Source organism: Oryctolagus cuniculus, chromosome 1 (assembly GCF_051225735.1).
Source record: "Oryctolagus cuniculus isolate XC-2025 breed Fujian yellow rabbit chromosome 1, ASM5122573v1, whole genome shotgun sequence".
NCBI classification, from domain to species: domain Eukaryota; kingdom Metazoa; phylum Chordata; class Mammalia; order Lagomorpha; family Leporidae; genus Oryctolagus; species Oryctolagus cuniculus.
In genome coordinates this window covers 126,118,692-126,131,301 of record NC_142867.1, presented here as the reverse complement: position 1 = coordinate 126,131,301, position 12,610 = coordinate 126,118,692, and the positions used below count along the sequence as shown (strand labels likewise).

The following is a 12,610-nucleotide window of genomic DNA, read 5'->3' as shown; positions in this document are numbered from 1 at the left end:
TGGCGATGGCTAATACCATACAGTAACAATGAAAGACTTAATGTCTGTCTTTTTAAAATCAGGAAAGAGGCAAGGAAGTGTGCTCCTGACTCTTCCATTCAACACTCCATTAGAGGCTGTGCCCTGTACAATGAAGAGGAAAGAAGAGCACATGGAGGAAGTAGGGCGGGGCAGGGAGGACATCTAAACTGACATTGAAAGGAGAGAAAGAAAACTTTCTGCACCCTCAGGTGATACAATCCTAGATGCGCAAATTCCAGAGCACACAAAGTTTAGACCCAATTAACAGTTTACCATGGTTGCCGGAAACAGATCCTTATACAAAACCAACTGTATTGCTATACACTTACAACAAATAACTCAACCATGAAGTTAAGAATGGAATCATTCACAATAGTGTCAAAAGTAACATCAAAATATTAAGCAATAATAATTGTGCTAAAAACTATGCAATACTGTAGGGTGAAGTGAAAACAGAGCTAAATAAATGGGGAAATGTTCCATGTTCATGGATTTGAAGATCAGCATTGTCAAGACGGCAATTCTCTTCAAATCGATCTATAAATTAAATGCAGTACCTATTAAAATCTCAGCAGGTTGATACAAGCTGACAATCTGCTTCTAAACTATATGTGGAAATGCAATGGATACAGAAAAGTCAAAACAGTTTCAAAAATGAGGATCAAAGTTGGAGAACTTACATTACCTTTTTAAACTTAATATAGTTACCACAATCAAGAATGTGTGGTATTGGTGCAAAGACAGGCTTTTAGATGAATGAAATACAGCCGAGATTCTTGAAGTAAATTCCAGTCATAGGAACAGATGAGGAGTCATAATCCCATTTATGGTCAACAGAAATTTGACAAAAGTGCTAACAAATCAATGAAGGGAAAGAAGACGTGTCAACACTGATATCTAGAACAGTCGATTATTCAACATGAATTAAAAATGATTGGAGAGCCGGTACTGTGGCGTGGTAGGCTAAGACTCTGCCTCGGGCACTGGCATCCTATATGGGTGCCGGTTTGTGTCCCACCTGCTCCTCTCCCCATCAGCTCTCTTCTATGGGCTGGGAAAACAATGGAAGATGGCCAAGTGCTTAGGCCCCTGCACCTGTGTGGGAGACCCGAAAGAATCTCCTGGCTCCTGGCTTCGGATTGGCCCATCTCTAACCATTGTGGCCATTTGGGGAGTGAACCAACAAATGAAAGACCTTTCCCTCTGTCTCTCCCTCTTTCTGTCTGTAATTCTACCTCTCAAATAGATAAATAAAATCTTACAAAAAAAATCAAAGGAAACCATTTCCTTATATCAAACAAAAAACTAACTCAAAAATACCAACCACAAAAAAGGAAACCTGTTGAAGTGAAAGGGACACTATGAGAAACAGTGACTCGATCAGCCCTTGTCCTGACTGTTGATGTACAGTTTAATATTTTATCCCTTTTAGTATTTTTTTGTTCTAGTTAATACTATTGGTTGAACTCTGTAATTAACACACATTTATTCTTAGGTGTTGAAATTTAACTGAAAAGTGATCCCTGATAAATATAAGAGTGGGAATAAGAGAGGGAGCAGATGTACAATTTGGGACATGCTCAATGGGACTTGCTTCAAATGGTGGAGTTAGAAATGTGCCAGGGGATTCCAATACAATCCCGTCAAGATTGCATGTACCAATGCCATCTCACTAGTCCAAGTGATCAATTTCTGTTCACAACTGATCACACTGATAGGTCTAAGAGTCAAAGGGATCACACAAACAAGACTAGTGTCTGCTAATACTAACTGATAGAATAAAAATGGGAGAGAACAATCCAACATGGGAAGTGGGATACACAGCAGACTCATAGAATACCAGATGTCCTTAACAGCACTCTGGCCTCAGAATCAGCCCTTAAGGCATTCGGATATGGCTGAAGAGCCCATGAGAGTATTTCAGGCATGGAAAGCCAAGACACTCTGGCAAAAAAAAAAAAAAAAAAAAAAAAAAAACTAAATGAAAGATCTTTGTGAGTGAGATCCCAGTAGAAAGAACGGGCCATCAAAGGAGGAGGTACCTTTCTCTGAAGGGAGGAGAGAACTTTCACTTTGACTATGACCTTGTCTAAATAAGATTGAAGTCAGCAAACTCAAGAGGTTTCCATAGCCTTGGAAACTCATGACTAGAGCCTAGGGAGATTTCTGACACCATAAACAAGAGTGTCAAATTGTTAAGTCAACAAATGGAGTCACTGTGCACTTACTCCTCATGTGGGATCTCTGTCCTTAATGTGTTGTCCAATGTGAATTAATGTTATAACTAGTACTCAAACAGTATTTTACACTTTATTTTCTGTGTGGTGCAAACTGATGAAATCTTTACTTAATATATACTAAATCAATCTTCTGTATATATAGATAATTGAAAATGAATCTTGATGACAATGGAATGGGAGAGGGAGCGGAAGATGGGTGGGGCATGGGTGGGAGGGAAGTTATGTGGGGGAAAAGCCATTGTAATCCATAAACTGTACTTTGGAAAATTATATTTACTAAATAAAAGTGTTTATAATAAAGATTATATTACAAAAAAATAGATTACAGATATAAATAAAAGAGCCAACACTAAGATACTTCCAGGAGAAAATCTTCATGATGTTTGACTTAGCAAAACATTTTTAGTTATAACCACAAAATAATGATCTTTAAAAAATTGATAAATTGTACTTCCTTAAATTTTAATTAATATAAAGAGAACAGATTTCTTATATTTCATAAGTACATTTCTAAGATAATCGTATTTCTCTCTCTCCTTCTCTCCCTCTCTCAACCCCTTAATTTCTTTCCTTTTTTAATTTTTGCAAAAACATAATTTCAGTCCACGTATAATCACAGGTTAATGCACAACTAACCAGAATGTTCAACAAGTTAGGAGTAGAAAGACCACAGTTCCACAGAAGCATAAGCAAGGGCTAAAAGCAACAATCAAATCACAAATGTCCATTTCAGTTCTATATTTGTTTTGCGTTATATATTAACTACCACATATCAGAGAAAACATACGATATTTGTCTTTTGGGAACTGTTATTTCTCAAAGCAAAAGCAACATCATTAAGAAAATGAAATGACAAGTCATACGCTGGTTACAAATATTTGCAAATCATGCAGCTAATAAAGAATTTCTATCTGGAATATATAAAGAATTATTGCGACTAAAGAAAATTTTAAAAATTCAACAAATAAATGAGGAAAAACTTTCAATATACACCTCGCCCCAGAAGCTATATGGTCTGAATTGTCCAAAGCATATGGCAAAAAAATTATAGGATTAGTCATTTAGAAAATGAAAATTAAAACCATGAGACACACTATTATACATTGATTAGAATGTCTATAATCACAATGAGACACACAATAACAAGTGTTGGGGAGGATTGGGAGAAGTCACAGAGCCAATATACTGCTGGTGGAATCATAAAATGTTACAGTCACCTTGGAAAAACTGTTTGCAGGCGCTACCAGTGATAAAAAATAAACTTAACCTTTGACTCAGCAGTTCCATTCCTAGAAATTTCCCCAAGAAAAATGAAAACAAAAGTTGACATGAAGACAACTAGGTGAACCCTGATAGAAGCATATGAAAGCCATGGAAACCTATAACAACTAGTGAATGAATAAACAAACTGTGTGGGATACCATTGCACAACAAAAAGGAATGATTTGTATATACATGCTACACCATGAATGAATGCCAAGCAACACTGAGAAATATCTAGCTGCAAAACTACACATTGTAGGATTCCATCTGGATCAGATCTCCAGCTTGCAGACAGAGAAAGCTGATTGGTGCTTGCCTAAAGATAGGGAATAGATGTGGAGACGTGGAGAACAAACTGGAACTTTATTGAATGGTAGAAATGTTCCACAACAAGCTGTGACGATGGCTTCACGACGCTGTCCTTTTCTATTTAAAAAAAATATATGAGGGTGGAGAAAAAGGTACCCTAATCCACTGTTGGTGGGAATGTAAACTGGAGCAGCCACTGTGGAAGACAGTATGGAGATACCTCAGAAATCTCAATACAGACCTACCATGTGACCTAGCCATCCCTCTCCTGCGAATTTACCCAAACCAAAAGAAATCAGCATATAATTCATCGCAGCCCAATTCACAATAGCTAAGATATGGAATCAACCCAGAAATCCATCAACTCTTGACTGGATAAAGAAATTATGGTAGATAGACACTGTGGAGTACTACTCAGTCGTAAAAAATGAAATCCTGTCTTTTGCAACAAGATGGATGCAACTGGAAACCATTATACTTGTGAAATAAACCAGTCCCCAAAAGACAGATACCATGCGGTCTCCCTGATCTGGGGTAACTAATAGAGTACCTAAAATGTAATGGTGCATTGTAGTGAAATGGGCATTTTAAGATTTGATGGCTGTTGGGGCCGGAGCTGTGGCATAGCTGGTAAAGCCGCCACCTGCAGTGCCGGCATCCCATATGGGTGCCGTTTCAAGTCCAGCTCTCTGCTATGGCCTGGGAAAGCAGCAGAAGTTGGCCCAAGTCCTTGGGCCTCTGCACCCACATGAGAGACCCATCTAGGGAGTGAACCAGTGGATGGAAGACCTCTCTCTCTCTCTCTCTCTCTGTCTTTCTCTCTGTGTGTAGCTCTGACTTTCAAATAAATAAATGAATCTTTTTTAAAAAAAAAAGATTTGATGACTGTAAGGCCCTTGTCTCTTCTGTTGAAGAACAGTGTCTTTTTATTCTTCATACTATTTGCTGAATTCTTTTACTTAGCATAGGATTAACTTTACACTCTAAGTAAACCGAAATTAGATCTTTGTAAAAATTAAGAGTGGGAATGGGAGAAAAAGGAGGAAGAAGGTTTGGAGCACGGTTTCATGAAATACATGAAACATGTATTACTTAAATAAAAAAAAATTTAAATGAGGAACAGGTATTATTGCACAGTGGATGAAACCAACACTTGGGACGCCAGCATCCCATAGGCAGGCCCCATTCTGGCATTTTTTAAAAGATTTATTTTATTTGAAACACAGAGAGACACAGAGAGGTCTTCCATCCACTGGTTCACTCCCCAGATGGCCGCAACAGCTGGGGTTGGGCCAGGTTGAAGCCAGGAGCTTCACCCATCCACATGGATTCAGGGGACGAGGAACATATCTGAGTGTCTGAGATTAAGTCCTGTCTCTGCTTCCTATCCAGCATTCTGTTACTGTACACTCTGGGAACCAGCAGATGATGGCTCGAGTACTGGAGACGATACCACCTATGTGGAAGACTCAGGTTGAGTTTCTGGCCCTTGGCTCAAGCTTGGCCCAGCCCTGGCCATTGCAGGTATTTGGGGCATGAACTAGCAGATATAGAGGATATCTCTGTTTCTCTCTCATTCTCAGCATGTGTCTCTGCCTTTCAAATAAATGAAATTAAAATGGTTAATAAATTATATACTTAAAGGGGGTGCATTTTATGACATGTAAAGTATGCCTTTAGAAAGCTATTAGAAATGCAATGGTGAGCTGAGCTCTCCTTCAGATATATCTTAAAAGTCAACACTCACAGGTGTCCGTCTTCCCTCTGTAATGGAGATGGTGCTGTTCACGTTCAAGATTAACCTTAGGTCCCATTTATCCCCAACTTCCCTTTAGCTAGTTCTCTACTAGCTATTTTTTCTTACTGATAAGTTTCTTTTCTTCTGTTTCTTTTTTCTGTCTCCCTCTCTCTTTCCCTCCCTCATCCCCTTTCATTCTTCTCTCCTCCCTCCTTCCCTCTCTTCCTTCCTTCCTTCTCCCCTCTCCTCCCCTCCCCTCCCCTCCCCTTTGCTTCCCTTCCCTATTTATTTATTTATTTATTTGAAAGGCAGAGTTAGGAAGACAGGGCAAGACAGAGACAGATCTATTTCCTTATTCACTCCCCAGATGGCCACAACAGCCAGGTCTGGACCAGGCCAAAGTCAAGAGCCAGGAAATCCAACCTGGGGGCATAACCACTTGAGCCATCACATACTGCCTTCCCAGGCATATTAGCAGGAAACTGGATCAGAAGTGGAGCAGCCAGGATTCCAACTGGTCTTCTGATATAAGATGGCAGGAATCAAGCCAGCACTCAGCGATATGGAATGCCAGTGTCATAAGTGGTGGCTTCACTCAATGCACCACAACACTGGCTGCTGTTGCTACACTTCTTTAAAGAATGGTCTCTGATAGACATTTCCCCTTTCTCACTTCCTATTCCATAACCAGGTTTCCTTCTGCACCACGACCCTGAGCCATCACCAGGGCAGCCTTGATGCAAGGTCCAGTAGGCTCTTTTTAGTTCTTCTTTCACAGATTTCCTAAGCATTGCTCCTTTCAGGTTCTTTGGCACTGCTTTCTTCAAGTGCTTCTCCAACTTCTCCAGATACTACTTCTCCAATGTATCTCTTACATAAACTTCTCTGAGTCTCACCTTAAATCGTTGAGGCTCCTTCCCCAATGTCCTCTGTTACTCTACATGCCCTTCTTTGGTGTAAACCTTGGTTCACCACATCTGCCAATGACTCCAACATCGGTTATCATCCAGTGTCCATTACTTTGGAGTTTCAAATCCGTATGTTGACTGCTCTCTGAGTGGCTCTCAGTAGATCATCCAGAAGCACTCCACACACAGAAGTCCAAAATGAAACCCCATATTCCACCCACAAATTTCTTTGTCTGCCTTCCTCAAGTCTTTCCAATTAGACACCTACTTTAAAAAAAGACATTTATTTATTTATTTGAAAGGCAGAATTATAGTGACACAAAGAAGACGACACACTCATACACACACACACAGAGAGAGGGAGAGAGAGAGAAATCTTCCATCTGCCATTCCAGCCCCAAAATGGCCACAACAGCTGGCCACAATAGACAGGGTTGGGCCAGGCTGAAATCAGGAGCCTGGAGCTTCATCTGCATCCCCCATGTGGATGCAGGAGCCCAAGGACGTGGTTTATTCTTTGCTGTCCTCCAAGGCACTTTAACAGGAAGTTGAATTGGAAGTGGAACAACCGGGACTTGAATGGGTACCCAAATGGGAGGCCAGCATTGCAGGCTGCATCATAACTGGCTGTGCCACAAGGCCAGCCCCATTCTAGCATTTTTTTAAATGATTTATTTTATTTGAAACACAGAGAGACACAGAGAGGTCTTCCATCCACTGGTTCACTCCCCAGATGGCCGCAACAGCTGGGGTTGGGCCAGGCTGAAGCCAGGAGCTTCACCCAGGTCTCCCACATGGATTCAGGGGATGAGGAACATAGACCATCTTCCGCTGCTGTCCTAGGCACATTAGCAGAGAGCTGGATCAGAAGTGGAGCAGCCAGGACTCCAATCATTGCCTATGGGATGTCAGTGCTTCAGGCTTAACCTGCTACACCATCACCACTTTAGAGCATATTTTTAAAACACAAGGATGAACAAATCACTCATTTTAAAGGAAGGGGATGAAAGAAAGAATGACAGTTCTAAGCCAATGTGCTACATTGGCAAATGAGACCCCGCATGTGCTGTAACCATTGTGGAGGCCCCTGTTAGTACTCACAAAACAGAAAGCACATTTAGAAATTTCCTATGCCTTCTTTAGCAATATATGCTTTCATCTTTAAATTTGTCAAACCCTGCTTTTTTAGAAAAAAAAAACTCATTAGTTCAGACTGTGCTAATTTGAAATTCTCTGAAATTCTCTGATTCTGCAGATGGGCTGGGCTTAAGTCCACTTCTGCATTCATGCACAAACCGTTGATTAATTACAGTGGGGATGACAAGACAGCTACTTGACAACATTTTGTTAGCCATTAATTAACTTAACTTTATGTTCTTGAAAGTAATAAAATTGCATTTATTTTAAAAGGCTTTATAATTAATCTGAACCACACAATTTAGCAGTTAATTATACATTGTCTTCTATTCTGTAATTCTTCCCTCTCTCTCTCTCTTCTTCTTGCCCTGACCCTGTCTTCCACATAGGTATATAACATGATACAAGGTGCAGTTACTGTTGCAGTCACTCTTCAACACAAAATTAACCAAAGGGCATCAATTCTGCTCTCAAGTCACTTCCTATATGGGAAGAAAGAAGAAATGGGTGCATAAATACATTCATAACGATATGATATGGATGCACACCATTACCCATGATAAGGAGTTTGCTACAATCTAAGGTACGGTGAGAATCCTTAAGAAAGCAATGACTGGGGCTGGCGTTATGGCCTAACAGGTCAAGCCGCTGCCTGAAACGCCGGCACCCCATATGGACTCCAGTTCATGTCCCAGCCACTCCACTTCCAACCCAGTTCCCTGCCAGTGGCCTAGGAAAAGCAGCAGAAGATGACCCAAGTGCTTGGGCCCCTGCCACCCACGTGGGAGACCATGGGAGACCTGGAAGATGCTCCTAGCTTCTGGCTTCCACCTGGCCCTGCCCTAGCTGTTGCAGCCACCTAGGGAGTGAAGTACCAGATGGGCTAGTCTCCTCCCTCTCCTTCTTTCTCTCCCTCCCCCTGCCCTCCTCCAACTCCAACTCCCCTCTCTAACTCTTCGTTTCAAATAAACATGTAAATCTTTAAAACAAAAGAGCAGTCAGTGATTGTGTCCAAACTGATAAATGGGGGTTGGAAATGAGGAAGTTTTCTTCCAGAAACATAGAATTGGAACGGGAGAAAGGCACTGCCAAATGAGCATGCAACAGAGCGAAATAGTGGGAAACTCTGGGGATACATGGAAAATACTTGAAACACTAGAAGGAACATGAAAACTCTGGAATCAGTTCCATAACAGTCTCTCTACCAAGCCCTGGCTGTGTAACCTTGGCCAATTTACTCTCTGAATCTTGTTTTTTCTCAACTATAAACTGTGTATTCCAGGGAGTGGACACGTAATCTAGCAGTTAAAATGCCCAGTCATACCTCAATGTACCTGGATTTGAGTCCCAGCTCCAGCCCCTGTTAATTCTGAACTTGGGACGAAACAGTGGTAGTTGAAGTAACTGGGTTCCTGCCATCCACTTGGGAGATCTGATTCGCATTTCTTCTGTTTGAGGAATGAATCAGTGGCTGGATGACACCTGTCTCTCTATCTCTGTCTGTCTCCCTGCTCCTCAAATTAAAAAATAACATTATATGGGTATTATCATATCTAATAGAATTACTCTTAGAATTAATTGGGATAATGCTCATAAAGGTCAAAAACATAGTAAGTAATAAAAATGTAAATCAGAAATTTAGGGAAGAAAAGAACATGTGAGACATAAGCACCCCTGCCAAAGAAATTTCAGGATGGTGTTTAGGGTCCACTCAGCCAGTTCAAGTTCAAGAGGGGCACGGACTGCTGACTCCTCTGCCATCACCTGCTTTGCATTTCTTATCATGGAGGCCTGTGGCTTTCAGACAGCTTCTGAGAGTTCCACTTACTGAAATCCATTAACTTGCACTTCAAGTTAAATGTTAGAAATGGTGTAACAAACTGTTGTCAAGGGATTCTCCATCTCAATTTATTATTATTTTTAAATCATAGCAGCGTTATAAAGTAGTTTATATTAGAGATGGTCTTATACAGTTCTCCAATCACAGAGGAGAGTACTTCAAAAATTCACAGAAAATGGGGCCAGCACTGTGGTGTAGTAGGCTAAACCTCAGCCTCAGCACTGGCATCCGTACGGAAGCCAGTTTGTGTCCCAGCTGCTCCTCTTCCAATCCAGCTCTTTGTTTATGGCCTGGGAAAGCAGTATAAGATGGCCCAAGTCACTGGGCCCCTGCACCCACGTGGAAAGACCTGGAGGAAGCTCCTGGTGCCTGGCTTCGGATTGGCACAGCTCCGGCTGTTGCGGCCAATTGGGGAGTGAACCAGTGGATGGAAGACCTCTTTCTCTCTCTGCCTCTCAAATAAATAATCTAAAATATCATAGAAAATGCAATTAAAAGATAAGTTTAATCTGGCACAGAAAATGTTGAAATCTATGCATATGAGAGGTCTTAAAAAAACTGAGTGTATTATGAAGGCTATGCATGGGTTTCAAAAAATTTTACACACAAATAAGATGATCTTGTAATTCCATTTTCCACAATTTTTTGAAGTACCTTCCTACTTTTGGAACAAATGTTATAAATTGTAGAACTAACTGCTATGAAGGATATCAATCATGCTCCACGCTTGCTGTAGCTAAAAATTAAACATGTGCACAAAGAACTTAGTGCCAGAGAGTGATCGTGGGAATTGCGATAAGGCACACATGAGATCTATATATAAAGATCAGGCCACTGCATGTTACAGAGTTAAGGTGCTGAGTGATTATATTATACATAGAGACAGGTACCTGAGACAAAGAGGTGTCCAAGTATCTTTCCCAAGAGCTGAGAGTAAACCTGAGTCACCCAGTACCCAATCATGTTTGCCCAAGAGTGAACAGAACATGACCCAGGCATTCTTCCCACACAAAGTACCCCAGAGTCCTGAGCCGACTGCAGCCTTGGACCAGAAATGGAGAACTCAGGTGGGAAGTCATCCTGGCAGTGGTGAATCAGGGTGGCACTGGGAAGCACAGTCAGGAATTCCAAAGACAACCGAACTTTAGACTCTATCAGTCACCCCTCTAACTCGATATCTTCATCTTGAAATGAATGGTTCATCACAGAGCAACAGAATCCTTCTCCTGTCTTCTGTGGACAAACGCATAATGGAGGGGAGGGAGACGTGGGGGCTGCAGGTACTTTATACATTGGTAGAGTTTCAGGTGCCTCCCGAATGGTTCATAGGGTGAAAATGCATTTCCAAAATATTTAGGTCCAAACAGAGCTAGCACAAGCTAATGGGACGTAAATAGCTTCTTAGGCATTATGTGAACAGCCACAGAGAAGATAAGTATTTGGATTTTCTAGAAAATTCCAGAATTATCTGTATTGAACTCTGCAATCTAGTCACTGACTGAAGGAAGGAGGTGGAACATTTTCTTCAGTCCTGCTGTGCAGACCTGGCAGGACAGATGTGTGGTCAGCTCAGAGATCTCCCACTGCCACTTGAACCGCAGGACCAGCAGTGAAGTCAGAGAAAAGGGTCAACCCTCTCTGCGGGCAGGTTCCTTAAATACCAAGGTACACTCTCTTCGTCATTCCTCTGTTCCTTGGAGAACTGGCAACACAATCCCCTTCCAACAAAACTGGGAGGGCAAAACACACCAATGACAGATTTTTTTAATCACAAATGTAATAACCCATCATGTCTCATGAAAAAGAAACAGGACAACAGGGAGGCAATTTGGTTCAGGAGTTTAATAAAAGCATGCCTTCCTGGGAAGGAGTCTCATACTGCTGTCTTCCAAGAGTGGTGTGCTAAACGGAGCTCAGGAAAGCATGAGTCAGAGCTAAAGCTCCAAATAACACCGCTGGGAGCTTGTACCCTACTCTCAGGACAGCCAGACTGTTCCAGAGCTCTGGAGTGAGCCCAGCCTCAACAATGGACAGGCACAGCACTGAGAAAGGTCTCCCTTTCCATCTCCCTAGGCAATGGGATTTTGTTCTCCTGCTTATACGCCTTCTCTTAGCCCCAGCCTTGTCTTACATCAGCACACGTGTGTGCATCCCAGACATTTCCAGGAGACTTGCCACTCCAATACTAAGCTGCACCTCTGTTTAAAGACAGCCAGGTACACAATGAAGAGCAGGGCAGTGAAAGTCAGGGAAAATTGGGACACTTCCCTGGGTGGCAGGAATTAACTTGCAGGACTCGTGCAGGCACTGGCATATTTCAGGGGAACACACTGTGGGTTTAAAAAACACTTTATAAAAGCAAGCTTCCAACTGTAGCTTTTCCTAACAAAAGACAGGGGACTTCCGCCAGAGGTAAAGCTACCAGGCTCACGGGCAGAGGGAGGGCTGGGCAGTAAGTCAGCGGGATGCAGAGCGAGTAGAGGATGCCTTCCCCACCGAGCTGATTCAGTGCCTGTCTGCCTCTCTTTCAGGATGTGGATTTCTGCCTTGATGTCCCGCTGGTGAATTCTCTCCAGTTATAAAACATTTTGTTACCTTCATTAGCTCTTAATTAAAAAGGGAAAAGAAACTCCTAGGGCTTTGACAACAGGAAAAAAAATAAGAAAAGAAAGAAAAGGAAAGGAAAAAGAGAAACAAGGGGAAGAAAAGCAAGAGCTTTTGAGTTATTGAAAGCCAGTGGTCAGGGAATGCAATGTGGGAAAGCAGAAAGGACGCACAGAACACAGAGCCACTGAAGGTGGTTTTCACCTTTCTGAGCAGGGTGGATTCCGTGAAGCAGACATGTTTTCTGGGGCAGTGGGGGGCAGGAGCAACACCGGTAGGAAAAGCAAATGATCACCGAGAGAGGTTCCTCAGCCTTCATCTGCTTGTCCGTCCCAGTCTTCCTTGGGCTATGGGGTGGCTCACTCTTTTTTGTAATAGCCCCATCTTAAACTCAACACAATACTAACATGGACATTGAAGATGTTAAGAAATATTAAACATGCAGTCAATAGTATTTGTAGTTTCCATTTCCCAAGTCCTCTATGAGGTCAGCTATAACCCTTGACATCCATGGGCTCTTGACTCCTTGGCACCAGTCCCCGCCAAGGAG

The 12,610-nt window shown here is 42.0% G+C and overlaps 1 protein-coding gene and 1 long non-coding RNA gene across 12 annotated transcripts in view; both read right to left on the bottom strand.

The window, feature by feature from the left end:
* Window positions 1-12,610, bottom strand: part of NTM (neurotrimin) — a 1,092,588-nt gene that overhangs the window by 342,594 nt on the left and 737,384 nt on the right. The window lies entirely within an intron of this gene.
* Window positions 1-12,610, bottom strand: part of LOC149128612 (uncharacterized) — a 115,041-nt gene that overhangs the window by 96,833 nt on the left and 5,598 nt on the right. The window contains exon 3 of one of the 7 annotated variants that reach the window (XR_016222007.1): window positions 7,941-8,094. The exons of 5 other annotated variants lie outside the window; for them this stretch is intronic. This is a non-coding gene — a long non-coding RNA (uncharacterized LOC149128612). Of the gene's footprint in view, window positions 1-7,940; window positions 8,095-9,977; window positions 11,187-12,610 lie in introns of those variants that run through there. One more of the 7 variants, XR_016222009.1, reaches the window with a different exon arrangement.